Source organism: Hipposideros armiger, unplaced genomic scaffold (assembly GCF_001890085.2).
Source record: "Hipposideros armiger isolate ML-2016 unplaced genomic scaffold, ASM189008v1 scaffold_10, whole genome shotgun sequence".
Lineage (NCBI taxonomy): Eukaryota > Metazoa > Chordata > Mammalia > Chiroptera > Hipposideridae > Hipposideros > Hipposideros armiger.
In genome coordinates this window covers 4,824,687-4,850,589 of record NW_017731360.1, presented here as the reverse complement: position 1 = coordinate 4,850,589, position 25,903 = coordinate 4,824,687, and the positions used below count along the sequence as shown (strand labels likewise).

The following is a 25,903-nucleotide window of genomic DNA, read 5'->3' as shown; positions in this document are numbered from 1 at the left end:
CATTCATATCTAATCTCGCATGAATATATAAGTGTGATCTTATTATGCATGTTGCATTTTCAGTGCGATTTTACTTTTTAGTTTTCCTTTTTTCACGTGGCTTTCTCTCCCTCACTCCCCACCCTCCCCCATCCACACTACCCACTAGCCAAGACACGCCCCTGCGTAACCCATTTAACAATCTCGTTTGCATCTTTCCATGTTTTGACTCTTGCTCATAAAACCACATACAAACATAAACTTACATACTCCCATATACACATTTACATATAGAGTGGGGGTTTGACATGGTTTATCTTTTTTAAATTGGATCATATTATACACACTTCTCGGCATCTTGTTTTTCTCACTCAATAATAATGACGTTTCAATTAAATGAAGTAATGTCTACAGAGTACTTAGCGTAGGGACTGGAGCGACTGGAGCGCTGAGGACGTGTTATTTATTGTTGTTGTTGTTATAAATAAAAAGGAACCGGCACCACTCCTAACGCTGAGACGTTCATGGCTGTGGTGCCTCCCTCAGGCTTCCCAGGCTTGTTGGGGAGAGAACAGGATAAGGCAACGTCGCTACCATTGTGCATGTCACGTCCATCTTCCCTGAGTCATTCTTGATACTAATGGAGAACCTACGATTTGCCAGGGACGATTTGCCAGGGGCCGTCAGTGGCCCAGAAACAAGGACGACAAGCAAATCCACACACAGTGCCTGCCCTCCCGAAGCTTACAGTCTATGAGGGGGAGTAATAATGATAAGTTGATAACTCTGATCGATGTATAATTATCACCTGAGAGAAGCTATCTGAGGGTAAGAAAGACAATTCTAGGAGGAGGATCTAGACTGGGGGTCTAGGAGGACGTGAACCTTGAGCCAAGATGTGACACATGAGCCATGGTTACTGATGTGAAAGGAGGCAGAACACTCCAGACAGAGGACTCAGCTGTGCAAAGGCCCAGAGACAAGAGGAAGCGAGGCCTTCTAACGCCCTGAAGAAAGGAGCAGCCTGGAGCGCAGCGCCTCTGAGCAAAGGTGTGGCCCCTCGCAGGTGAGTGTCTGGAGAACACCTGCGGCCCCACCAAGAGCTTAAAGAGCAAGTTTTCTCCCAATTCTGAACCCACTGGAGGCAGCAGGCCTCGTTGCCTTGGCAACCATGGCCTAGTACCAGTCCAGGCCTAAGTAAGTGCTTCATATACATCATCTCACTGCATCCTTAAAAAGATTTTGTGAATTAGGGATTATTGTTCTCATTTTAGAGATGGGAACCGAGGCCAAGAGAGCTTATTAAGTCTCATGCAGGCTAAGACCCGGCAGGGCCAGGATTTAAGCCTTGGTCTCTCTGAAACTCACTGTGCTTCTAAAAACCCCCAACCCTGTTCTCCAAGGTCCTGAGCAATGATTTAATAGCCACCTCAAATGGTGACTCATGGGTTTTCCCTACAGGTCTGGGATGGGAACCCAGCTGGGCTGGCTCGAGTCCAGGCTCACAGTCACTCCACAGGGCGCGGCCACACTGTCTCCCTCCTCTGCCACCTGCCCCTCTCCAAGCCCGTTTCACCGCAGGCCCCAGCCACAACACAAGGCGCCTCCCACCATGAAAACTTCCTCCCCTGCTCCTGTCAACATGGGCCCTTTGAGATCTGGGGGCTCTTCCTAGGATCCTTCCCCTCCTTTCTCCCCAAGAAAACTGCCTGCCCCACCTAAACGTCTGACCTCACATGTCACCTCACCCAACAAGGACCGCCATACCCTGGAGCTGTTTGCTGCCTCCGCTGGGCTTCCATTAGCACCATCTCCCGAGCCACTCATTGCACACCCAATAAATAGTCATTGAGCCCCTACTATGTGTAAGACGCTATTCTAGGAGCTGGGCATGCCACAGAGAACAAAACAGACAACCTCATTCATCTCATGGAACTGACTTGAGGAGACAGATAGTTAATAAGGAAAAAATGCACATATTATCAGGCAGTTGGAAGGACCCTGAAGAAGCCTAATGCAGAGTGAGGGGAGGAGGGTGTAACTGTACGTAAGGGAGTCCGGGAGGCCTCTGAGGCAAGAGCTGATGAGAACGACGGGCTGTGGCTCTCGGGAGAGCGCTGAGCCCAAGGCCTATTGGAGACAAGCTGGTCGGAGTGTCTGAGGAACAGCAGAGGAGCCACTGGCTGAAGCAGAGGGAGCCGGGCAAGGCTTAGGGGAGAGGAGCTCAGGGAGGAATCCAGGGGCAAGAACATGGAAAGGGCCTTGACCTGTTCCTGATGGCAGCCACTGGAGGATTGCAAGCAGGGGAATGAATGATCTGAGTGACACTGTTCAAAGCTCTCCAGTGGCTGGACTGGCAAGACGCAAGAGTGGAAGGAAGGAAGCCACAGAGGGTCACCTGCAGGCGTTCAGACAAAGGAGATTCTAGCTGGGACTCCAGAGGGTGTGATGGAGGTGGTGGGGGAGGGTTGAATCCTGGATGACGGAAGAGCCAACCAGGTTTGCTCATGATTTGATGTGGAGGGAGAGGAAAGGAGAAAGGGGCACATCGAGGACGACTGCCAGGTTTCTGGGCACCACACTGCACTGTGTGCTTTCCCCACAGGAGTCTGAGCTCGAGGCAGGGACAGCATCCATCCACCTCGGCCACACTGATCAGAGCCAGGCCCGTTAATGTTTGCCAAGTGCGTGAGTCATGAAATGTCCCAAACAGCTCCTCCATGCCTTCTTTTCGCTGCCATGGCCTCCTGGGAAGAAACAGGGATTGTCCTGTCCCAGCTGCCCCCTCAGTCTCCTAAGGTGTTATTCCTCCACAGCTGGGGTGGACCTCCAAGAAACAATGAAGCTGAGTGATGAGATCAGACAATGAATTTGTCTCTGGAGCTGACGCCCACAAGTGACTCCTCTCTGCCCTCTCAGTCACCTCTCAGGCAGACACCCAGCCCTCGGGAGATGAGGGCCCTGAAGTTCAGTTGGGAGAGCTTGATAAACCCAGGGAAATCCAGCCTTTGCGAGGCTTTGGTAAGCCCACCATCCACCATCGTCTCTGATCAAAGCAGGCAGGAATGACTGTCCGCTGTATACAGATGAGAAACTGAGGCCTGGAAAGTAGCAGGAATATGTGCAGGGGGTGATGATGCAAGATGAGAACGGCCCCCTCTCTCCATTTTCTTGTGTGAAATTGTAGAAGAGGAAGTAAATAATGTTCTGCTCAGCAGCATGAGCTTTGGGGTCATGCAGCCCTAGGTTCTAATTTAGCTCCAACATTTGCCAGCCACGTGTGGCCTTGAGCCATTAGCTAACTTCACTGAGCCTCAGTTTGCCCATCTGCAAAATGGGGATAATAATGCCATCTATCTTACAGACCAGTCATAAGACTTAAATTAGATGTTTATAAAACGCCTGGAACAGTAGCTCATTGTAGGAACTCCATCCACGAAGATAATGTTATTGCTGCTATTATTATAGAAATGGTCGGTGATCAGCGCCAGTGCTGGGCTCTGTCTAGAGATCCTGGGGTGTGTGCTGTGGTGGAAACAGCCGTAGGAACTCTATCAGGAGACTCTGTATGGGGAGATGACATGCAGTAGCAACAGTCCCAGCTCCATTCCTTACCTGCTTTGTGACCTTTGGGCAGTCACTTCATTTTTCCAAACCTCAGTTTCTGCGTTTATAAAATGGGAATAACTATACTACCAGCCTCAGCAGGGTCTGTGACCATTGAATGTGATAATACATATGATGCACCCAGCACAGTGCCTGGGTACAGCGATGGGCTCAGCGGAGTGGGAATCAGAATCGGAGAGACATCCCATCCCGGCAGCACTCACTCCAGAGAAGCAGCCTCCAGGGCCATTACCAACAACAGCCACCAAGTAAAGAAGCCTCGGTTTGCTCTTCTCTGTCTTCCCCAGACTAACATTCGCTGGACCCTGTTGGCTCGACCTTGAAGATATAGCCAGGAAGTCATCCCTGATAGCCACTGGCTGGATTTCTGCCCTTCCTCTAAGCCCATAACCCCCATCCCAGCCCCATACTAAACTCTGTTGTGATACTCATCACACTGCATTTAAATTACCTGTTTAATTATTTGTCCACCCCAAGAGTGATATATCAGAAAGAACAAATGCTCAGGGGGAGGGGGGAGAGTGGGAGAGGGACAGATACCATGCATGTCACCAGCTCCATATCCCAAAGCCCACACAGTGCCCAGCACAAAGTGAGAGTTTAATACAACGTGGCTGAATGGATGCATGGGTGGCTGGATGCACGGAAGGAAGGGAGAAAGAAGGAAGGGAGGGAGGAGAGGAGGGAAAGAAGGAGAGAAGGAAAATTAGGGAAGAGTCCTGGCATTGCTACTGCTTCTTAGTAGAAAGCTGGTAACTTTCTCTGTCATCCCCCGTCTGCTCCTCTTGCCTTGAATCTATGATTCCACTCAATCTGCAAAGCAAATGCATGGTGCCTGGCCTTCATCTGACATCAGTTTCCATCAAGGAGTTAACCAAGGAAAAATCAGGTCCAACTCCAGGAGAGATGCATTTTAAACAACGGTCCCATTTCCTAGCAATTCACCTGGATGACGCACATTCTCCATTTACTCTTCCAGGGTACACTGAAGGGAAAAATGAACAATTTACTTTCTTATTTAAATACATCACAGAGAGAAGCGAGCCAGATGATCCACATCTTAGTCAACATCTCCCCTCGGTCTGGGTAAGGGCGTTGAGAACCAGCAAGGCTGGCTGGCATCAACAGCTGCACCTAAAGTGGGGAGAAGGGGTGCTCTAACCATTCCTCCCCAGTGGGTGGGACAGGGCCTGCCTGCCTGTCTAGGTCCCTCTCAGCGGCAGGTGATGCTGACCTACTAGTGGCTGGGTCAGAGAACACACGCACCCCACTCCTACTGCCACAGAGGGGAGACAGCTCTCACTCCGTGCCCCAGAGGGCAGAGGACCGCAGACACACATATTTTTCCATTCTCACTCTAACCCCGCACTCTCTCCCCATGCTGGAAGTAGGGGTGACTTGTCTAACAGTGAATGTGGGGAGAGAACTTGGCATGCTCAGTTCAGCCCCGCCTGCCTCGCCCCTCCCTAAACTTGTCCATCAGGCTTGTGGGCCCTGGTGATGCCAGAGATTGTCGCCTTGTGCTCAGGAATGGGCGGGTAAGTCTCTCCCATTCGAAAGCGATGTATGAACAAGCCAATTTGCCTGCATATCCAAAGCCACATTCTCCAATCAGCTTTGTCTGAAATGAAGCTGACATTTCGATCTCTCCATTTGAGACCACTCGTGTTTTCTACTCAGTTGGTTCCACGCTTGAGAGGGAAAGAAAGGTGTGGCAGGAGGATGTAGAGGTGGGGTGGGACAAGATCGGTGTTCCCTGGCTGAAGTCCCAGACCCCTGCGGGTCCTCAAAGGCACTAATGAGAATTTGTGGGCTATTTTCAATATTTCAAAGAGCCTAACAGAAACTGCATTTATCCACGATCAAAATGCACTGACCAAATAAATGCCAAGTGTCTGCTTTGGGTTGGAACTTTTCCCAGTCAGTGAGGTCACACTGCCCTTTGTCCATTTTGATTGGTAGGACCGAGCCGCCGCCCTCCGGGGACCCCACAGGCTTGACAATTAAGGGATGCTGGGCTGCCCAGTCCCTCTGCTTACTGCATGAGAAACTTTAGCCCTTTGGCAGGGCTGTCTGCTGCTTTGAAAAGGGAAACTGCAGTGAGGTGCATTGGGGGGAATGAATGGGGGTTAGTCTCAACCTTCGATAAAAGGAATAAGAATGAATTCCCAAGAAGATGCCTTTTCCCAGGGCCAAAGAACAGAACCACCCAAGTTAGGAAAATGAACTCCTCATGGCCTCAGCTCTGATAATATGTGGTGGAGAAGGGAAGGCCCAGGCCACAGCAGGGTGCGAAGGGGAGCTGGAGTTCTGAGACAGGAGAACAGAAAGGTGGAAAGGAGGGGCCGTATGTCTGCATCTGCCTGTTGCATGGGGCTTTGTCCTCCTAGGTCTGGAGGCAGGTCTGAAGGAAGCTGGGGACTTGTGTCACCTTGTTCCCGCCCCCTTGGCAAAGTCTCTCTGTAACTGTTACAGAGCGGGTGGGATTTGGGGAGAAGAGCTCATCAGTGACAACAGATGTGAAAACAACTGGCAGTTACATGTGTCTTAGGAATACAAACGGGGGGCGGGGGGAGCGAGAATCCACGCCCCTCGTCATCGATGCATCTGTTGGAAACAGTGCCTTGAAACCTATGCTTCCTGGGAGGAACTTAGTGAGTGGGAACGTGTCCCCAGTCATGATGAGCTGTGCTGAGGGCGGGAGAGACATTAGGAGCCTTGCCCCCTGGCCCCCATGGTAGTCTCAGGACTCAGAGGAGGGGGGACCTCCCATCTGCTCACTCACTCTAGGGGGCTCGAAAGACAGTTCTGCCGCTTGTCCCGTCCTCCTCACCCCTCGTTGGGCCATGTTTTAGCAGGGGGAAGGGGCACTGATCTGAAAGGCAAAATGTATCCATCAGATGAGCCCCCTCCCCCATTCTGCCTAAAACGGGGGTTAGAGCAAGCCTGTCATTCTCATGCCGAGAGCTGGATGGGGAAGGGGACACTGACTGTGCTCTGCGGACCCTGTCCCAGACCTAATTCTGCAGATGCTCCTGAGTGCTCGGTTCCCAAGATGTGCACTCACAGTGCAAGGTGGAAGCCACCACTGGGCTCAGGCCTGAGCCATGTCCGCCTACACATGTCCTGAAAGGCCTGTGCTGTGAGGGGTAAGGGGCACATGCCCAGCTATTAATACATGAACCAGCACTTTCCCTCCATTCACCTAGTGTGCTTTGTCCTTATACCCCATCAGTGGGAACCCCGGAAGAGAGGGGGTGTCAGTGTCAGGGGTGAGCAGCCTATCAGCTTGAACCCCTTCCAAGCCTCACTCTCATCCAGGAACTTCAGAGTCTTTGCCACTTTGAGGGGATCGACCACTCACTGATCTTCGTCCTCCCCCTCCCCTTCCATCCTAAAGAGTAGTCACACCCCCATATCTCTCTGACCGAAGAGGGCACCACCAACTAGAGCAGAGGTTCTCAACCTGTGGGTCGCGACCCCTTCAGGGTCGAACAACCCTTTCACAGGGGTCACCGTGTCCTCTATGTGGGCGTATCTGCATGTGGGCCTGGAGACAGATAGAGGAGCGGTGTCTCGGTTCCTAAGACCATCGAAAATATGTGTTTTCCGATGGTCTTAGGCAACCCCTGTGAAAGGCTGAGAACCGCTGCCATAGATAGAGGCTTAACTTTAAAATCTATTTCCCATCAACCCCCCTGGATCTTTCTCTTGGCACTTTAATGTGCTTTTTCTGGCACAATCTCTTCCTTCTTGGGTTGTCAGTCAAACATGTACACAATAGTCTAGAATTCAGCAGTTCTCAACCTGTGGGGTCATGACCCCTTGGGGGGTCAAACGACCCTTTCACAGGGGTCGCCTAAGACCATCGGAAAACAAAAAGATATTTATATTATGATTCATAACAGTAGCAAAATTAGTTATAGAGTAGCAATGAAAATAATTTTATGGTTGGGGCTCACCACAACATGAGGAACTGTATTAAGGGGTCGCGGCATTAGGAAGGTTGAGAACCACTGAACTAGAGGAAGGCAAGAATGGGTGTGAGAAGCCACACGTCGCCACTGCAGCTGTCAAAGTGCTGGGTCCCACTCGAGTGGGACTCAAGTGTCAGGAGGGTGAGGCCTGAGCCACAGCCACGCCAGCGAGGCTATGGGAAGGCCTGAGGGCTTTTCAGGAGGTAGAATCCACACAATATGATTAGGGAAGCGAGGAAGTGGAAGTCACAGACGACTCCCAGGTTTCCGGTTTAGGAAGACGCATGCCGAATAAAGGCAGGACACGAAAGAGTGTGGGATGGGAAGCTTGCTGGGGGTGGGGTAGGTGACCATAGAAAGGAAGAATTTCATTTATGGAGTGATGAGTGGGAGCCAAGGATCATGGGAGTAGTGTGTGGGTCTGGAGTTCAGGGGCAACATCCTCACTGGAGGACTAAATGTGACATGTGGGGATTATGAGCATTTGGAGAGTGGTGTTAAAACCACAGGAAGGAATGAAAGGTAGAAGAAAAAGACAGGAGAGCGAAGACCTGGAAGCACCAATATGAAAGCAAATTTTAACTGGGAGGGGATGGTGAGCCCTGTGAGATGCTGAAGACGGGGAAGGATGGGGGGGAGGGGGAGGTCAGGAGGCAGGCTGTGGCCAGGCTGCGATGGGTCTAGAAGCCAAGATGCGATTGGATCTGGGCAACAGGAAGCTATGTGGAGCCCTGTGTTGGAGCATTTCCCCGCCGGTGGGGGGGGGGGGAGTGAACGCCAGATGACAGGCACCAAGAAATGAATTGGCAGACACCCTCTCAGGAAGCACAGTTTGGAAGGGAAGGAGAGAGACAAGGTGACAGCCAAAAGGGGGTGCAGAGTCAAGGAAGGGGTGTTGTTCAGTGTGTTTTAAAGATGGAAACAAAATGTGTTTATGGGCTAATGGGAAAGCAATGCAGAGGAGGGAGGGGTTCGGGAACTGGGGGACAGGGGTACCAGTTACAGCGGTGACCTTCCTGGGTGGCACAGGACACAGCATCCTCTACCCAAATTCAGCAACAAGGTTCATGCCGTTGTCTCCTTCAGTGTTATTTTTTTCTGTGATGCAAGAAGCAAGGTTGCTCAGGAGAGAAAGTGGGTGAGGCCGCCCCACTGATGGGAATGGAGCCCTGGTTCAGAGTGGCACACAGCCTGGGGCAAGATGCCCCAGGGACTGAGCTGAGTGGGAGAGGCCAGCAAAGGCTGGATCAAGAGGAAAAGGAGGACCAAGGTTGCGTCAGGTTAAAAATCTGAGGCCTGGGGATAATGGGTGGGTCCAGATACACACGGATTTACCCTTTACCACCCTACCTGACCTTCCTCTCTCCAGACAGGTCAGCTCATGTTTACAAACACCTCTCAAAATATTTAATTTTAACAGCAGCTTTGAGCTCAAAGATTTCAGCAACAACAGAATCTGCCTGAAACTCAGACTGACACAGAGCAGCACTCTACATCAAAAATCTCCATCGTCCCCTTGCCCCAGCCTCTCAGCAATCCTTCACCTTGGGAAATCGGCCATAATCTGCGGCAGCAACAGAAAACAGAAAGGAAAACCTCAGTGTCTGCTGCCACAGAGAGCAGTTTCCAGGGTGCTCAGTTTGACCTGACAACCACTTGATGAGCATTCATTCACTCAACAGATATGGATTGAGCACCTACCATGCTCCAGGCACACTGTCCTGTGTGCTGGAGACACAGGTGTGAATAAAAGAACCCAAGCCTCTCATCAGTGGGGCGTGGACTTACAGGGACAAAGGGACAGGAGAGATGCATGCTCAGAGCCCGGCACTCTGCAAACAGGGACCTTTAAAGGCATGCCTGTGAGGTCAGGCTCCCTTTTACTGCTGTGGCCACTGAGGCCCATAACGAAGGAGAGCCAGGATTTGTCCTGGGTTGGCCTTACTCCAAAGTTTGTGCTCAGAACACGTGTTCCCTTGTGCTTCTCAGACTCTCTCGGGCACATGAATCACCTGCCATCTTGTTAAAATGCAGATTCGGATTCAATAGGTGGGCAGTGGAGCCAAAGAGGCTGCATTTCTAAGAGGCTTCCCGGGAAGGCCTTGAACCACACGTTGGAAACCAAGGGTTTCCCAAACTCATCTGAGCATGAAATCTTTTTCTCCAGGGCACTCATTTAACAGTCCCTACCTCGCTTCCCGAAACCCAGGAACCGTTGGGCGGAATAAATGAATGAATGAATGAATGCACCCTGGGCCTCCCAGAGTCTCTGTACTTCCTGCCTTATCACCCCTATTTGCATAACTGGCCCTTTGCCTCTGTATTCCTGCTAAGCCCCCAGGCTCCTCCCTGGGACCGCTGGCTCTCTCAGTGCCCCTCCCCTGGGGGCTGGGTCCTGCTCCAGCCTGGAACAAAGTGAGGGTGGAACCTGGACTCCTAGGCCCCATCCTCGGGTTCCTTTCCAGCCTGCCCTGACCCCACCCAGCTAACCCTGCCTTAGCCGGCCTGCCATGCCCCTCCTAAAACGCTCACGGCCTCCCACGCCCGTCCTAAAACGCTCACGGCCTCCCACCAACAGACCCAAGGAAAATGGCATTTCAGTGCTTTGTGTCTAGTCTGCAGCGAGTATTAAATCTAGAATAACGGGAATTAGTACGTGGAGGAAATTGAGAATAAGACTCCCCTGAGTGCCCTCACCTCACAAATCTGGGGCTGGTAGGACTTGGTGGTGATTCAGGAGCTCCAAGGTGTCAGGCCAATCCTTACCAACAGGCCTGTTGTTAAGTGTGTCAAGCAGTTCAGGAATGTTAATGCAGGGACTACACCCTCCCCCAGTCTCCTCTGGGGGCTGCCTTATAGGTACAAATCTGGTAACCAGAGGTGTTGCAGCCTCTGGGAACAGGTCCTGGCTCTCCTGGGGGGCAGGGAGGGGGGACGACAGGACAGAGTAAGAGTAGAGGAGGGAGTGGAGAGCAGGAAGCCAGGGGGATGGGGCTGCACATGGCAGCCCAGCCAGTGAAGCCTCTGCTCCCGAGCCACCCAAGCCCATGGCCCTCCCTCTGTTCCCTCTTGGGTGGAGTCAAGACCAGGCTCATCGGAAGGTGTGCTGAGGAGTGCAGATGGTTGAGGACCCGTCTCCTGTGAGCTTCACCTTCAGACCTGGGGAGCAGTACACCAAAGACGTTCCAGACACACTTACCGTGCACCATCATCACCATCATCACAATGGGAGCTGGTTAGAGAGGCAGACTGCACACCCTGCTCCTCGATACTCTGACTCAGAAAATCAGGGGACAGCCTGGGAGCTACATGTCTCCCCCTCCCCTAGGTGTGTGGACTTGGGGTGGTAGTAACTTAATCTCCTTAAATATCACTTTCCTCAACTGCAGAATGACTGACTTTTTAGGAGTGTCTTAAGGTTTAAGGAGAGGAGTGTGCAGCTCTCAGCATGGGTTTTGAGAGTTCCCTGAGAGGACTGCTTCCAGCTCCATGACAACGATGATGGTGCTGATGGAAGGAGAACGCAAACCTGGCATCCCCCACCTGTAACTTGCTGCTTTAAGCCTGTGTCCAGGTTGCTTGTCTCCATCTGGGACCGCCTACCCCGTATTATCCTCCTCCAAGGGACACCTGCTCACTCTCGAAGAGCCTGCTTGCGCCTCTGGGTAAAGCCTGCCCTGCCAGCCCCAACCCCTCGTCTATTCAGTTCCCTCTACCTTTGGGAGCTTATAACTGTCCTTGGGGGAGGGCACTTGGCTTTAAATGGTTTTGGTATCCATGAACCCCAGCCCAGAGCCACCACTAGGTACTCAGTGGATGTTCAAGTGGTCCTAAGCAGATGGGAGCAGCTGAAGGCTTTAATAATCCTCCTTGCTGACCCAGAAAAGGAAAGGCCATGAAGAGGGACGGTCCTGGGCAAGGTGTGGGTGGAGACAATAAGATCAAAGGTCAGAAAGAGGCTCAAACTGATGCTGAGGCTGAGGGTAGAGAGGGAAAAGAATTCTTGTGTCCAGGGAAGTACCAGGACCAGGGAAAAGAAGGGAGGTGAGCGGAGGAGGTAGGAAGAGAAGAGAGGAGACAGGCGAGGCAGAATGACCCAGGCTCACGCATGACCTGGACAAGGTAGAACATGGCAGGTCTCCCTACCAGTCAGTATTTTAAAACGGCAAATCCCCAAGCAGGTAGATTTCCTATTTTTATTTTAGTTCCTGGTGCAAGTTTTGTAATGTTCTCACTGAGGCAGGATTCACAGAACTGTGATTTATGACCCACAATATATGGGATGAATTTCATGGACTTTTGACAGTTTATTAGATGTCTATCCTCTCTGGGTAGGCGGAAACAGGGCAGAAGAAACATGGAAAGGAAAGGATTTGCCTCATTCCCATCTTGCTGACCTCTCTCCGTGGGGCTCTAAGCACCCACACACACACTCAGCAGTGCTCTGGCCCCAGGACCTGCCCTCATTGTCACCTTCTTCCTTCAGAGACCTGTGCCACCTGGTTAAGCCAATCTGGCCACGCCCCTCCTCAAAAACCCTCCAGGTTCCTCACTGTCCTTATTCAGTTAGTGGAGCTCCACTTCACATTGAACTTCTCCCAGACCTTGAACACGCCTTCCTTCCACTCAACCGAGAGCCTGTGCAAATAGGTTTCCACTATGGGGATATATCCCTCGGCCACCTCTCTTCATCTGCTCTCTGCTGTCTATCCTGCAAGTCTCACCTTACACATCACGTGTTCTGGGAGCCTTCCCTGAAACTCTGGAGTCTGGATAGTTACCCCTCTTTATTTTTAATTGTAGCAAAATATATGTAACGCAGAATTTACCATGTTAACCATTCTTAAGTGTCTGGTGCAGTGGCATTAAGTACTTTCACATTGTTGTGCTACCATCACCGCCATCCATCTCCAGAACTCTTTTCATCTTGCAGAACTAAAACTCTGTGCCCATTAAACACTAATTCCCCATATTCCCCTCCCCTCAGCCCCTGGCAACCCCCATTCTACTTCCTGTCTCTATGAATTTGACTACCCTAGGTATCTCATGTAAGTAAAATCATATAGCATTTGTCCTTTTGTGACTGGCTTATTTCACTTAGCACAACGTTTTCAAGGTTCATCCATATTGTAGCACGTAGAATATCCCTCCTTTTTAAGGTTAAATGATATTTCACTGTATGCATATCCCATATTTTGTTCATCAATGCATCCGTTGATGGATACTTTTAGATACCGTGAATCATGCCACGATGAACATGTGTGTAGTTGCCTCCCTTATGTACCCTTATCTATGACATTTGTCTATGTCCCCAATGCATCTGAGAGCTCAGGCACAGAACAGGCCCTCAACAAATGCCTGCTGTAGGACTGAGCAATCTCCCACATTTTCTAAGTGTGGCACCCATCAAGTAATTAATTTGTACTTTAACTGGCACCTTCAGCCAAACGAGAGACCGCCTATAGAATTTGGGAGCCCAATATGGACAAGAAAGTTCTGGGACTCCTCGAAGCCCTCCACACAGAGAGGCAGCCCTGTAGGAGGGGAGACCCAAGTGGGCCTGAGAACCCGCCCTGTCTCCTAGTTCATCAGAGCCCCCATATGTCCCAACTTCTGCTTTCCACAAAACATTGATGAATCTGACTACATTAAAATGAAGCACTTTGTCCAAAAAAAAGATATCCTAAACAAAACAGAAAGATAAAAGATTGGAAGAGGTTATTTGTAAACTTTAAAAGTGACAAAGGGCATGAGCTAGAATTTTTTTTTTTAATTCTGTAAATAGACCAAAATTTTTTCTAAATTAAGACACAAGTACAATTAAAAAATAGGCAAAGACTAAGATCCAAGATGGTGGAGTAGATAAAAATACTGTGTGTGCTTCCTTCCGTGAACACATACAAATTACAACTAAATTATAGAACAATCAACCTGGAGAACCATCTGAAGTCTAGCTAAACAGAAGTTTTATAACTTAAGATATAAAGAAGCCACGTGGAGACTGGTAGGAGCGGGGGAGACACGAAATGGGCCCCAAACCTCTGTGTGGTGGTTGAAAATAGGAAGGGATATCTCAGCTGCAGAGGTTCCCCTCTGAGAAGCAAAGGAACCCAGCCACACACACCCCAGGCTTCCCAGCCTAGAGTACTGGTGCCGGGAAGAGGAGCCCCCCCACAACAGCTGGCTGTGAAAAACAGTGGGAATTCCAACCATCTGGGTGGGACAGAAGACTGCAGGAAAACTAGAGTCCTCTTAAACTACCCGCACACAGACTCATCACTCCCAGGCACTCACCCTGGGCTCCAGCGAAGTGACGGTGACTCGGGGAATGTCAGAGGCATACAGGGGGCAGATTGAGGTGTGTTGCTTCGAAGTGAGGGCTGGAAGACAGTCACCATTTTCTCTGAGAGGGGTCCTTCTCTGTGCAGCCAGCAGGTGGGCGCCATCTTTCCTGTATTGAGCCCACCCCCACAGGGCAAATCTGAATCTGATTTGCCTGGTGAGCTCTGCTCACCCCACCCAACTCTCCTAATGCTGGAGGCCCTTTCTTGGGACTAGCCAGCTCCGCCCACATTGAACTCTTTCTTGAAAAACTATTCAAGTCCACAGGCCCCAGGCGGGCAGTGACTGGCCCTGGTGTGCTGAGTAGCTCCAGCTCGTTTCATGAAAATGGAAATGAAAAAAAAAAAAAGCTGGCGGGGGGGGGGGGGGGGGGGGGGGGGGGGGAGGCGGTAGCAATACTTATACCAGAAAAAATAGACTTTTAAACAAAGGCTATAACAAGAGACAAGGAAGGACCCAATAATCCCACTTCTGGGTATTTATCCAAAGAAACCCAAGATGCTACTTTGAGGGGACCTGTGCATAGTATTTTCATTGCAGCATTGTTTACAAAGGCCAAGATGTGGAGGCAGCCTGGGTGTCTGTCAATGGGAGAATGAATAAAGAGGAGGTGGTACATATAAACAAGGGAACATTGCTCAACTATGGAAGGGAATGGGTTCTTGCCATCTGCGGGGGCATGTTTGGACCTGGAAGGTACCGTGCTGAGTGGAGTGTCAGACAGAGAAAGACAGATGCAATGTGATTTCGGTTATGTATGAAATCTAAAGAACAAAGTTAAAAAAAAACAAAAAACAAAAAACCAGAAACAAACTCATAGATACAAAAATCATTTTGAGGGGCCAGCCGAGTGGCACGTTGGTTAAGAGTTGGCTTGGGACGCCAGCTCTGAGCAGCAGGGCCCGGTTCGGATCCCTGCTTTAAATGGCACCTTCAGCCAAACGAGAGACCTCCTATAGAATTTGGGAACCCAATACGGACAAGAAAGTTCTGGGACTCCTCTTCCCATGCGGGCCAGTGACGCTGCGCCCTCTACAGCTAAGATGGTAAACAACAGCTCAACCTGGAGCTGGGCTGCCATGAGTCGCCAGTGAGGCGTAAGCTGCAGTGAGGCTGGCTGGCAGCGGGCATGCGCTTTCGTGAGCTGCTGTGAGCCACCGTGAGCAGCCGTTCAATGGCCAGCGAGCGACTGCCTCACCCGAGAAGAGCGCAATGATAATACCAGCATGAGCCAGTGAACGACATCCTCCACAACTAGACTGAAGAACAAAAGGACAGCAACTTGTCTTTTCCCCTTCCCCGATTCCCCAACGCTGTTCCCCTCCCCCAATTCCCCAATAAAAAAAAATCTAAAAAAAAAAAGATTACTTAAAAAAAAAATCATTTTCATGGCTGCCAGATGGGAGGGGGGTTAGGGGTGTGAAAGAAAAATGGGCAAGGGATTATGAAGTATAAATTGGTTGCTACACAGTAGTCATGGGGATGTAGGGTATAGCATAAGGAATGTAGTCAATAATATTGTAATGACCATGTATGGTGTCAGATGGGTACTAGATTTGCTGGGGTGCTGGATGGGAGGGGGTTGGGGGCAGAGTGGAAAAGGTTTAGGCATTAGGAAGTACAAATTGGTAGTTACAAAAAGGTCATGGGGATGTAAAGTTAAAGCATAAGGAATATATTCAATAATATGGTAATAACTATGTATAGTGCCAGGTGGGTGCTAGACTAGTCAGGGGGATCACTTCTTAAATTATATAAATTTCTGACCACTATACACCTGAAATTAACATAAAATAATATTGAATTTTAACTATAATTGAAAAATTTTAAAGTGCGGGAAAGGTGAAGGGGAATAAGAGGTCCAAATTTCCAGGTATAAAACAAATAAGTCATGGGAATGTATAATAAATATACAGGTTGGGGAATATAGTCAATAGTATTGTGATAGCATAGTACGATGTTGGATGGTTGCTGGACTTATCATGGTGATCACTTCTTTAGGTCTATAAATGTTGAATAATTATGGTATACCCCTGAAACTAATATAATGTTGTATGTTAGCTATATTTTTAATTAAAAAAATAAATTAAATAAACAAAAAATAAAATAAAAATAGGCAAAGGCAATTTACAAAAAAGGCAATTTACAAAAAATAGGAAGAGGCAATTTACAAAAAAGAGAAGTTCAAATGACTCACAAGTATGTAAGAGATATTTAAAGTTACTAGGAACCAGAGAAATGTATATTAAAACAATGAGATGGCACTTTTGGTCTCTCAATGTTATCACCAATACCTAGTATTATCTGCCTTTCTAATTTTTGCCATTCTGATGAGTTTAAACTCTTGTGCACTCTTGGTGGAAATGTGCCCTGGTACAGCTGTTCCAGAAAACGTTATGGCAGAACAGAAAATTAACCTATTAACTCAGGGATCCGAGGCCTCCATTTGTACTGCCCAGAGTTATTCTCACACAGGATCCCAAAAGATCATGTTCGAGGATGTTCTTCAGAACTTCATGTGCGGCCAGAAAGAGTTACAGACAAGCCAGAGGTCCATCCCCAGGGGAATGGATACACAGAATGTGATGGCTGCACAACACAGAATGCAATGCAGCAGTTAGAAACCAATGGTCTAGACGCACACGAGGAGCAGGGCTAGATCTTTAAAACATAGTGTTGAGTAAATAACAGTAAGAAACTGGATAAAATATATGGTTCACAATCAGTTCTGTGAATTAAAAATACACATGCACACAAAACAATCTTCCATGTTTTATAAGAATCCATGCATATTTCAAGACATATATCAAATATTGGGTCGTTGGGAAATTCCTGACGAATTTTTCTATGTTTTTCAATGCAAAAATGCGTCATGACTTTCCCGACGACCCAATAGATCAGAGTGGGTACTGATGCCTTCTGGTTGGGGATAAAGGGAAGAAACAATTTCAAATAAAACCAGAGAGAAGCCTGACACAGACGGATGATCATACAGTGTCATGGTCTAAGGGTAGGATTAATTCAATGTTATGCACCTAAGCTTAGAAAAAAAAGAAAAAAGCACAAACACCCAAATGTGTCATCCACATGACTCAGGAAAATTATCCTTGTAACATTTTCCTCTTTCCATGTTTCTTGAAACAAAATGTCATAGGAGATGTGAGGCTCAGTGGTCCTCGAACATAGGGCATTTTCCTCTTGCTAAAGTTAAAAGACCTCAGTGTAAGTCTTGTCCCCTGGATGGATGTGCTAGTGAAAGTGAAGCCTGGGGAGTCACCTCTCCCAGAAGGAAACCTGGGGTGGGTGGGTAGGCCCGTGGCAGATGTCTGATGGGCTGTGGATGGGAATCATGTCGGTCCTCCCTTTCTAGTTGTCAGGAGCAGTCACACAGGCCACTGGAGGGTAAGAATGCCAGGGTCTTCCAGGAAGCTCAGTGAGCCCACCCTCCTTCACTCACCGCCTCTGTGCCCTGAAGGCCAGGCAGGCTCACTGCAGAGACAGGGAGCTTCACTTTCCTGGAAAGCCAAGCCCACCTGCTCACTGGGGCAGGATCTTGCATCGGATGAGGCTTAGGCTAGTGGCCTATTCTACTATCTCTGGATCATTTCTGTTTTGTTGATTAAAGAGCTTCCAAGCCCAGCATTACATAGACACGGGAGGTATTATTATCCCCATTTTACAGGTGAGGAATGGAGGCCCAGGAAGATGAAATAATTCTCTCATGTCACATAAGCTATAGAGGCACCACCAAAGCTGGAAGGCCAGTTTCCTGACTCTCAGGCCAAATTTCAAGATGAAAAGCATAGAAAAAATACGTCATGACTTTTCTGACAACCCAATCAATCAAACATATCAAAATATCTTCCTCCAATCCATGGAGCTGCCATGGGTCAGCCCTTCGGGGGCTGCCCAAATGCCAAGGGCCAGGAGGGCAGGGCCACACAGGTCCCTGGGGGGAGGTGGCTGTTTCCATTGAACTTTCACCTTCTTATCGCCAAATAACGTGCCAGAAGCCCACACACATCATCACGAAGCCTCACCCGATCTGTGAACTTCTCTCCGTCCTTGAGCCGCACTCCTGAAACGGGGATGTAAGAGGCAGGAAGGGTCCGTAGGTGGCAAGTGAGACTCAGTCAGCAGCACGCAGACACACCTCTCAAGGCCTGAGTCAACTCTACCACACTTGCTCATCTCAGAATGGGGGGCCATCAATCATCCGTACAAAATGCCTGCGCATTCTCTGATAATACACTTGTATCTCAAATAGGTCTAAATTTCAAAGTCTCCGCTTTCTCCTTTCAAAGTTACAACCGTCACACGTGCTTACTTTAATTCCATAAATACATGGAGCTGCTTAATAATGAAACTTATTCTATTTCCCATTTGAAAACCTAGAAGATGGACACATAATATTTTTTTTTGAGGTATCTGGATTATAATTGCACTTGACTGAGTATAAATTAGACATTGGCAGGGAGGAAGGCTCTTTATGCTGCAATGTGAGCCCTTATTTTCTGCTCTGGACCACACGGGAGATTCTCAAATAAATTTCTAAGCGTCATGTTGATGCTCTCAGTAATTTAACTATACATACATTATTTTTAGCATCGTAACAGTTCCTTATAATGATGATTTTCAAGGATAGGACTAAGAATTGATCTTAGAGGCCAATTCAGTTTAAAATTTTCTGACAATACAGAAACAAATAGGTAGAAAGTAAAAGGCAATTTCCAGCGGGGAGATGCCCCAAAAGAGGAGGGCCACAGAGCTGAACCCCTACACCACCCAGGGCTTGGCTTTCTGTGGGTACAGTCACCCCACTAGCTTTGGGGTGGGCACAGACCCCTTCTCTGATGTTGGGCTTGACTTGGGCTGCACTGGGCTCCTGGAATGTGCCTGGCATATTTTTATCTGATAAGAGTCTGTGGTGGTGGCCACATGAGACTCCCAGTTTCTCCTTGAAGAATGACCCTTAGAGCAGGAAAGTGCAGCCTCCAGCATTTTAGGATCCATGCCAGTGTGGAAGCAAGGAATAATGGGAACTTTCTATCTGCTGGAAATTTCACCATTCAGGTAAAGAAGAAACAGAGTTCTGGGGAGGGAGGTGAAGATGCTATAGTAAGTCAGTTATTTCTGGTGTCCTTCTTCATCTCCCATTTCCTCCAAGGGCCCCTCCGTTGGCTATATAGCCCCCCCCCACATCTCCCAGTATCCCGTCTCAATTCACCCAACTCAAGCCACCCCAGAACATTCTGACTCACCTCCATCTCCCCCCACCCCACCATGACACATCTGCCTCCATTCCACCCCACCCTATCCCACCCCATCCCAATCCATTCTAACCCATTCCTACACCACCCACCCCAAATACTCCAGTCAACCCCCCAAATACTCCAGATCCCACCCACTCAATCCCACGCCAAACCATCATATCGTGCTCAATCCCATTCCATTCCATTCCACCACCCATCTCAATCCATCTCAATTAATTCGATCCATCCCATTCCAATCCGCTCTTGATCCTACCCCACTCACTCCTTCCTATTTGATCTCAGTCCATCTCAAATGATCCTATTTCTCCAATCCCATTCCATCATATTCCATTGCATTCCCTTCCCCTCTCTTCTCCTGCTTGGCCGAAGTTCTCATTTGTGATGTGTACAGGGGCATGACCATTCTTCGTGTTACATGAACCTACATGAGAAAGGCAAAGGGTCTCACCCTCTCCCAAAGATCTATGAGCTAAGTGTGTATTGAGGTAGGAGAGGAGAAAAGAGATACAGAGTCTCCTATTTAAAGTAGGGGTATGAAAAGGCAGTCCAGGGGGTTGAGTGCTCAAGTGTCCATTAGGAAAATAAATGTGATTTTCCTTTGTTTCTCTTAACTTACAAGAGCCAGGAAAAATCTCTAAGACCCACACTATCATTTTCAATTTGAGAAACCCCCACAATGCATGGCCATCCTTTGCTTTCTGTGGGTCCAAGGCAGAGCCAAGTTCTATTCAAAGCCAATGAAGCCTGAGATAGTGTCGCTGTGAGGCGGAGGACTCTGAAATAAGTCTCCATTTGCAGATTCATCCAGATGTCCCCTTGTTATCATGGAAAATCTCTGCAGCTGGCAGACAGGGGTGGTTGGAAGGTCATATCCTACTCAAGGGGTGAAACCCAAGGAGGGCAGTGTCGGTGGCATTCTCCAACCTCTAGGGGGAGATAGAGGGTCCTCCCCCTTTGCCACTCTAGGAAGCGAAGAGGTAACATGCATGAGCTGATGGGTTGGGGGTGTTGGCCAGGACCTAAGGGGTGTCCTTTCAGTGGGAGGAGCAAAAAGGAAAGACACTTGCTGATGCATATAGCGGCACCTTAGAGTGGCATAGTATTAGAACTGTTTCTCTTGTAATTCTAGGAGGCTAGTGCAGAAAGCAAAGAGACAGTAGTAGCAATAGAAGTAGTAGAGGTAGCATCTAACATATATTGATGCTAACAATGGGTCTGGCACAGTGACAAATGCTTTCCATGAGTTAAGAGGATGGGCCCTAGAGTCAGGTGACCCTAAGGTTCAATCCTGCCTCCTTCGCCTATTTTCTCTATAACCTTAGCCAAATCGCTTCATTTCTGAGCCTCAGTCTCTTCAAACATATTAGTGGTTGGACTGTTGTGCAAATTGAATAGTAATGTCTAAAAAGCATTAGCCAACAGTCAGTAAAGGAGAGCCATTATTCATAGTATGCAGAAAGGCCTGGACTATCTCCCACTTGGGGGTGGTCCCCTTACCTCTTCCCACTTCCCCAAACCCCTTGTCTTGAGAATGTCCAACAGGGCAGTCTGAGGGGAAGGGAGCCTTGGGTTCCAGAGAACCTGCCTCTGATCCTCCCAACAGGTGTTCACTGAGTGTCTGCTATGTGCTGTGGTCTGGGCTGCACCACCCTGACTTCACAGACCTTTAGGGAATCAAGATGGACTTCACCTCATTAAACAAGACATTCCAACATATCCTGATGATTTTACAGCAGGGGGACTTGGGGAGTTGTGAGGGCTCACAGCAGAATTCAGTCTAGGTGGGTGTTTGGGACTAGAAGCAAACCAAGGATGACTTTGCAGTTATTTCCTCGCCCCCCACCCCCAGGAGCTGTGGTGGAGATGGATAGATCATGGTTGCTCGAGGAGTTGAAAGGTTGGGATCCAGGCCTCAGGTGGCAAAAGCAAAACAGCAGAACTGATAGGGTTTGGCCCAGTGGGAAGAGGAAGGCAGAGGCTGGCAGCCCAGACAGAAGTCCAGGGGTATCATACCAGTGGGGTGGGTCCCCTTAGGAGTCAGACAGCAGTTATGAGTAAGGCATTTAGAGTCAGGAGGACTAGGTTCAAACCCTGACTGGGCCATTGACTTGTTGTGTAGGTAAGATCTGTGTGCACTCTCTGAACCTATTTCTCCATGAATAAAATGGAAATAATAATATTGCTGGCTTCCCTGGGTTGCTGTGAGTTTTGAGTTAATACATGCAAGGGCTTGGGACAGTGCCAGCACATGGTGAGGAATCAATGAACATCAGCTATTAGCGTTATTCCCCTGGGCACCCAGACAGCTTCCTGAGCACAGTGGCTAGGGGAGGACATGGTGAGGGCACACAGATTTCCTGGCTGAGTCCTTTGTCCTCAGTGTTCCTGTTTCAACCCCAGCTTCCACTTAATGGGCACCTTCAATGAGGTAGGTATGTGTTGGGCCTATTGATTCTCTGATTTCTAATCCTTTCCACAACACAGGAAGGACTTGTCCCTTTTGCAGGTGGGGAACCTGAGCCTTGGAGAGAGGTCTGACTATGAGATAGTTCTCCAACAAGGAACATCGGGCTCTGCTGGGCAATCCTGTTTCCTTAATTTGCTGGCGTAACAATGACGATGAAACAGGGGCAGGTCAGACACATAAGTCAAGGTGGCACTGCCAAATCTGCCTGCTGGACTCTTCTGGACAAACCCAAACCTTGCAGTGTCCATCCAAGACCCCACAATCTGGTTCTCCAGTCCCCTTGCCACAAGCTTATAGCCTCACCTGCAACAAAGCCACATACTCACCAGCCCAAGATATGGTCAACATTACCTGCTATAGTCAGTTAATTTTTTTTAAACCATAAACCCATAGCTCAATTGCAAATGAAAATTCAAATCCATACATTGCTGCCTGAGCAGTTAAATGCCTTTCCTTTGGTGGTGGTGGAGGGGTGTTGTTACATTGTTACATGCTAAGGGCTTGTTGTTACATTGCTTCTAGACTATAAGGAGCTATTTTACCAATCTGGGACACTTAGTTCTGGGGAGAAGGCAACCAGGGCCAGGTGTCATTTTCATCTCTGGCTTCTTTAACCCCTAAGACTCAAATTTAGCTTTATGAAGTCCCTAGAAAACTGTCCAAGAGGACAGAACATTTTTAATCATTCACTGATTAAACAAGCATCTATCAGACACCAACTCTATACCAGTTGCTGAACTGGGTGCTGAAGATACAAGAGAAAGAAAGCACGGCGCATGCCTTCAGGAAGCTCACAGTTCAATACAGGGGGAGCAGATAAACACGTGCTTTGAATACATTTCAATTAGACCTATAATCAAACACTGAGTATGGTCAGTGCTCCAGGCTGCCAGAGGCCTCTGAAAACAAGCACTTACAGAACAAGCAAAGGAGGGAGAATTTTTCCTTTTTAAATAATTTGGTTATTTGATGTTTTTTTTTTTAAGCAATGATGTAGTTAGTGTGGGGGAAAATCAGAACTTTGTCAGAAATCCTTATACTTACAGTTTAATATTGTTTTTATTTTGAATCACTTATTAAAGGGATGGGAAACATTTCAGCCTTTTCAATGCTCAGGGCCTCTGAATCCAGAAAAAGCAGCTACGTTTCAGAACAACAGAGAGTAGGAAACTGACAGAATGTGATGGCCAGCTGGTAAGGAAGGATCTGGGGATGCTGTTAATGTTTCTGGGCTAGGTAACTGGGGGGCTGCGGTCCGACCAGCCTACATAGGGAATGCTGGAGGCTCAGAAGAGGAGCTAATGAGTTTGCTTTGGAAAGGAAACATCTAGGTGAAGATGTCCAAGAGTCAGCCAGTTATATGGGCTGTCTAGACCCAGAGTTTCCATGGACGATGAAGCCAATAGACATATATCAGGAGATGCACCTTGGCAGGAGATCAGTCTGGAAGCTTCAGAGTGTGGCCATGGAAGGGATGGACCTGGATGAGCTCACTCAGGGAGTGGTGGAAGGCAAGGGAAAAGCACACGAATGGAACACTGCAGGGAACCAGACTTGCAAGAGGAGGAGGTCAGTGCTACTGTAGAGACCGGGAAGGGACAGCCAGGAGGCAGGGGCAAAACCAGCAAAGCAGCGTTCCAGAAGTTCATGGAAGAGAATTTCAAAACACAAAACATTCAAAGTCACAAAGAGGTAAAGACAGAGAAAGGAAGAAAGAAAGGCAAGGAGGGAGGGAGAGAAGGAGGGAGAGAGGGAGGAAGGGAGGGAGGGAAGGAAAAGGAAGGAAGGAAGGGAGGGAGGGAGGAACAGAGCAGAGAAGGGAGGGAAAGGGAAGGGAAGGGAAGGGAAGGGAAAGGAAGCCACGGAAAGAAAGAAAGAGTTCACAATTAAGGTGGTCATCAGTGGTCTTTCATAGAGAGTTCCAGTTCTGGGGACAGAAGGCACACTGCAGGGAGTGAATGGTAGCAGGGAAAGTGAGTTGAAGACCTCTTTGAAGAGAGCTGATTTGTAAAAGAGAAAGCGAGATGGGATGGTAGCTGAAAGGTCAATAGGGCCAAGGAGTTGGGTGAGCTTGCTTTGTGGTAAATATTAAAGCTGCCTATAGGCCAAGAGGAAACTTGAGGGAGAATGATTGACTGACAGTAGGGAGAGGAGGTGCTGATGGGAGGTTTCCAAGGCGGCTGGGTGCAGGGGGAGCAGGGCACAGATGGAGGGGGTTGAGTGAGGGTCTAAAGTACAGGTGGGTGAGAAGGCTACCCTTTTCAAATCCTTATATTCCTTTTATCCAGTCATCACTGGGCCAAAGAAGGGAGATAGTTCAGTCCTGAGCGTCTTTTAAAGTCAACAGTGTAAAGAGAATACAAAATGAATGTGCTTCCTCCTCAAATGTGCCAAATCTTGCAATTATCTGTCACCAAGTCCATTTCGAAATCTTTGCTGCTTGCAAGGCCAAACAGCACATCTAAATGTGGGAAAGGTTTAAAAAGAAATGCAATGGAAGCACTGGAAGCCAGGGCAGGCCTGCCAGAGAGCAAGCACCCCTCCCCCAAACCATTCACCAACACCACCCCAACTTCTCCACTGACCCTAGAGCTGCTGGCAGATGGATCTCCACAAAGCAGGATTCCAGCAGCGCCCAGCGGTGTGCAAGCCCCGGTGATATGCCATGGGGGCTGGGACAAATCTAGCCAGAAATATAGTTCGATCACATCAGGGGCAATCTCAGACCTGCTAAGCCGGAGCAGGGGCCACACCTGGGCTAAAGGCCGAAAGGCCTGATAGCCAGTAGCAGGGGTCCCCCCCCCACTGCCCGTGTAGCAAGGTTTGGATGACCAGCGGCGTCAGTGTGAACAGCACAGCCACCCAGTAGGGGTGGGTGTACGCGAGGCCGGAGCTCCTAGGCGAGCGCACCGCGGGCGCCCCTCTCTGGGTGTCCGCGGCTATGACTCCTAGAGAGCCCGAGAAAGTCCAGTCAGTCAAGTAGGGATGGGAGAGCCGAGCAGGTTCGGGCCGCCCTCCCTGACCAGCAACCCTAGCACTCCCGGCTAAGGAGGTGGCGACACGGTTTGGGGGACCCACTCACAAGATATGGATCCCAGAGTGGGCCAGGGAGCTCGCCAGGGAAGGGGTGCACTTTCCAAGAAGGGAGCACTGGGATTCTGGTGTGGCCAAGGCGTAGCCTTCAGAGGTTCAATCGGTGGTTTAAAAACAAAACAAAACAAAACAACGACAAAAAAAGCCAAAAAAAAAAAAAATCCAACACGGCTCCAGACCGGAGGTGCCCTGAGTCCAGGCCTGGGCAGCAGGTGTTACGGGTGTCATCTTCCGGGCTAAATACAAATGTGGGCATCGCCCGTTGGCCCCGTCCCCACCCGGTCACACGGAACTTTCTAGGCTGTGGCTAGAGCTGAGCCTCAGAAGGGTGCAAGGGATAAAATGGAAAGGCACTAGTCGAAGCCAGTGGCCCCCACTGGGGACTGGGTTCTCTCAAAGGGCCGCGTGCCTTCCCCGGTCCGCAAGCTGCAGCCAGACATCCGCGAAGTTCCGGGACTCGCCGCACCCGCCAGGTCTACCCCCCTCCCGGACTCGGTTACCGGGAGCAGGTCCCGCCGCCCGCGCTGCTGCTGCCGCAGCCCAGGCGCTCGGCTGCAGCAGGGCGCGGGAAAGGGCACTTTGGCGCGGAGTGGGAACCGAGGGGAATGAGGCGGCGCGGAGCCTGGCGGCGACACTCCCTCCCCCGCCCCTGGGCACAACCCCCGCCCGCGCCTCCCCACCGCTCAGCACCCCCCAGCCCCGACCTGAGTCCTCTGGCAAAGCGTACTCAGGACCCCCACCCTGGGCCCGCGCCCACCGGACACCCTTCAAAGCCCAGAGCGCTGAGGGAGGTGGACTCTTGGGGAAGGGGATGGCGGCCGCAGTCTCCGGGCGGCTCCGGCGGGGACGTGGGCTTCAGTAGCGAGAAAATGGGCGGGGGCAGGGCAGGGCAGACCCTGCAGACTAGGAAACGAGGAGGGGGCACCATTCCTCTCCAGGCCCCCAGGACGGGTGTGCCCATCAGAATGGGGGGGAAGGGGGAGGGCTCCAGGAAAGTTTATCGGGGGAAAGCCTGGCACCTTGGGGGCTGGGAGGCTGGAGAAACTGAACCCAGGTCCAGGTGCCCTGCAACCCTGGGCAGGGATGTCTGTCTCCCAGACCCCCACACCGGTCGGATGCGGCCAAGTTGCGGCTGGGGTTTTGGG

At 49.6% G+C, this 25,903-nt stretch overlaps 1 protein-coding gene across 1 annotated transcript in view; it reads right to left on the bottom strand.

Moving 5' to 3' along the window:
- Positions 1 to 25,903, bottom strand: part of CSMD2 (CUB and Sushi multiple domains 2) — a 634,343-nt gene that overhangs the window by 607,923 nt on the left and 517 nt on the right. The window lies entirely within an intron of this gene.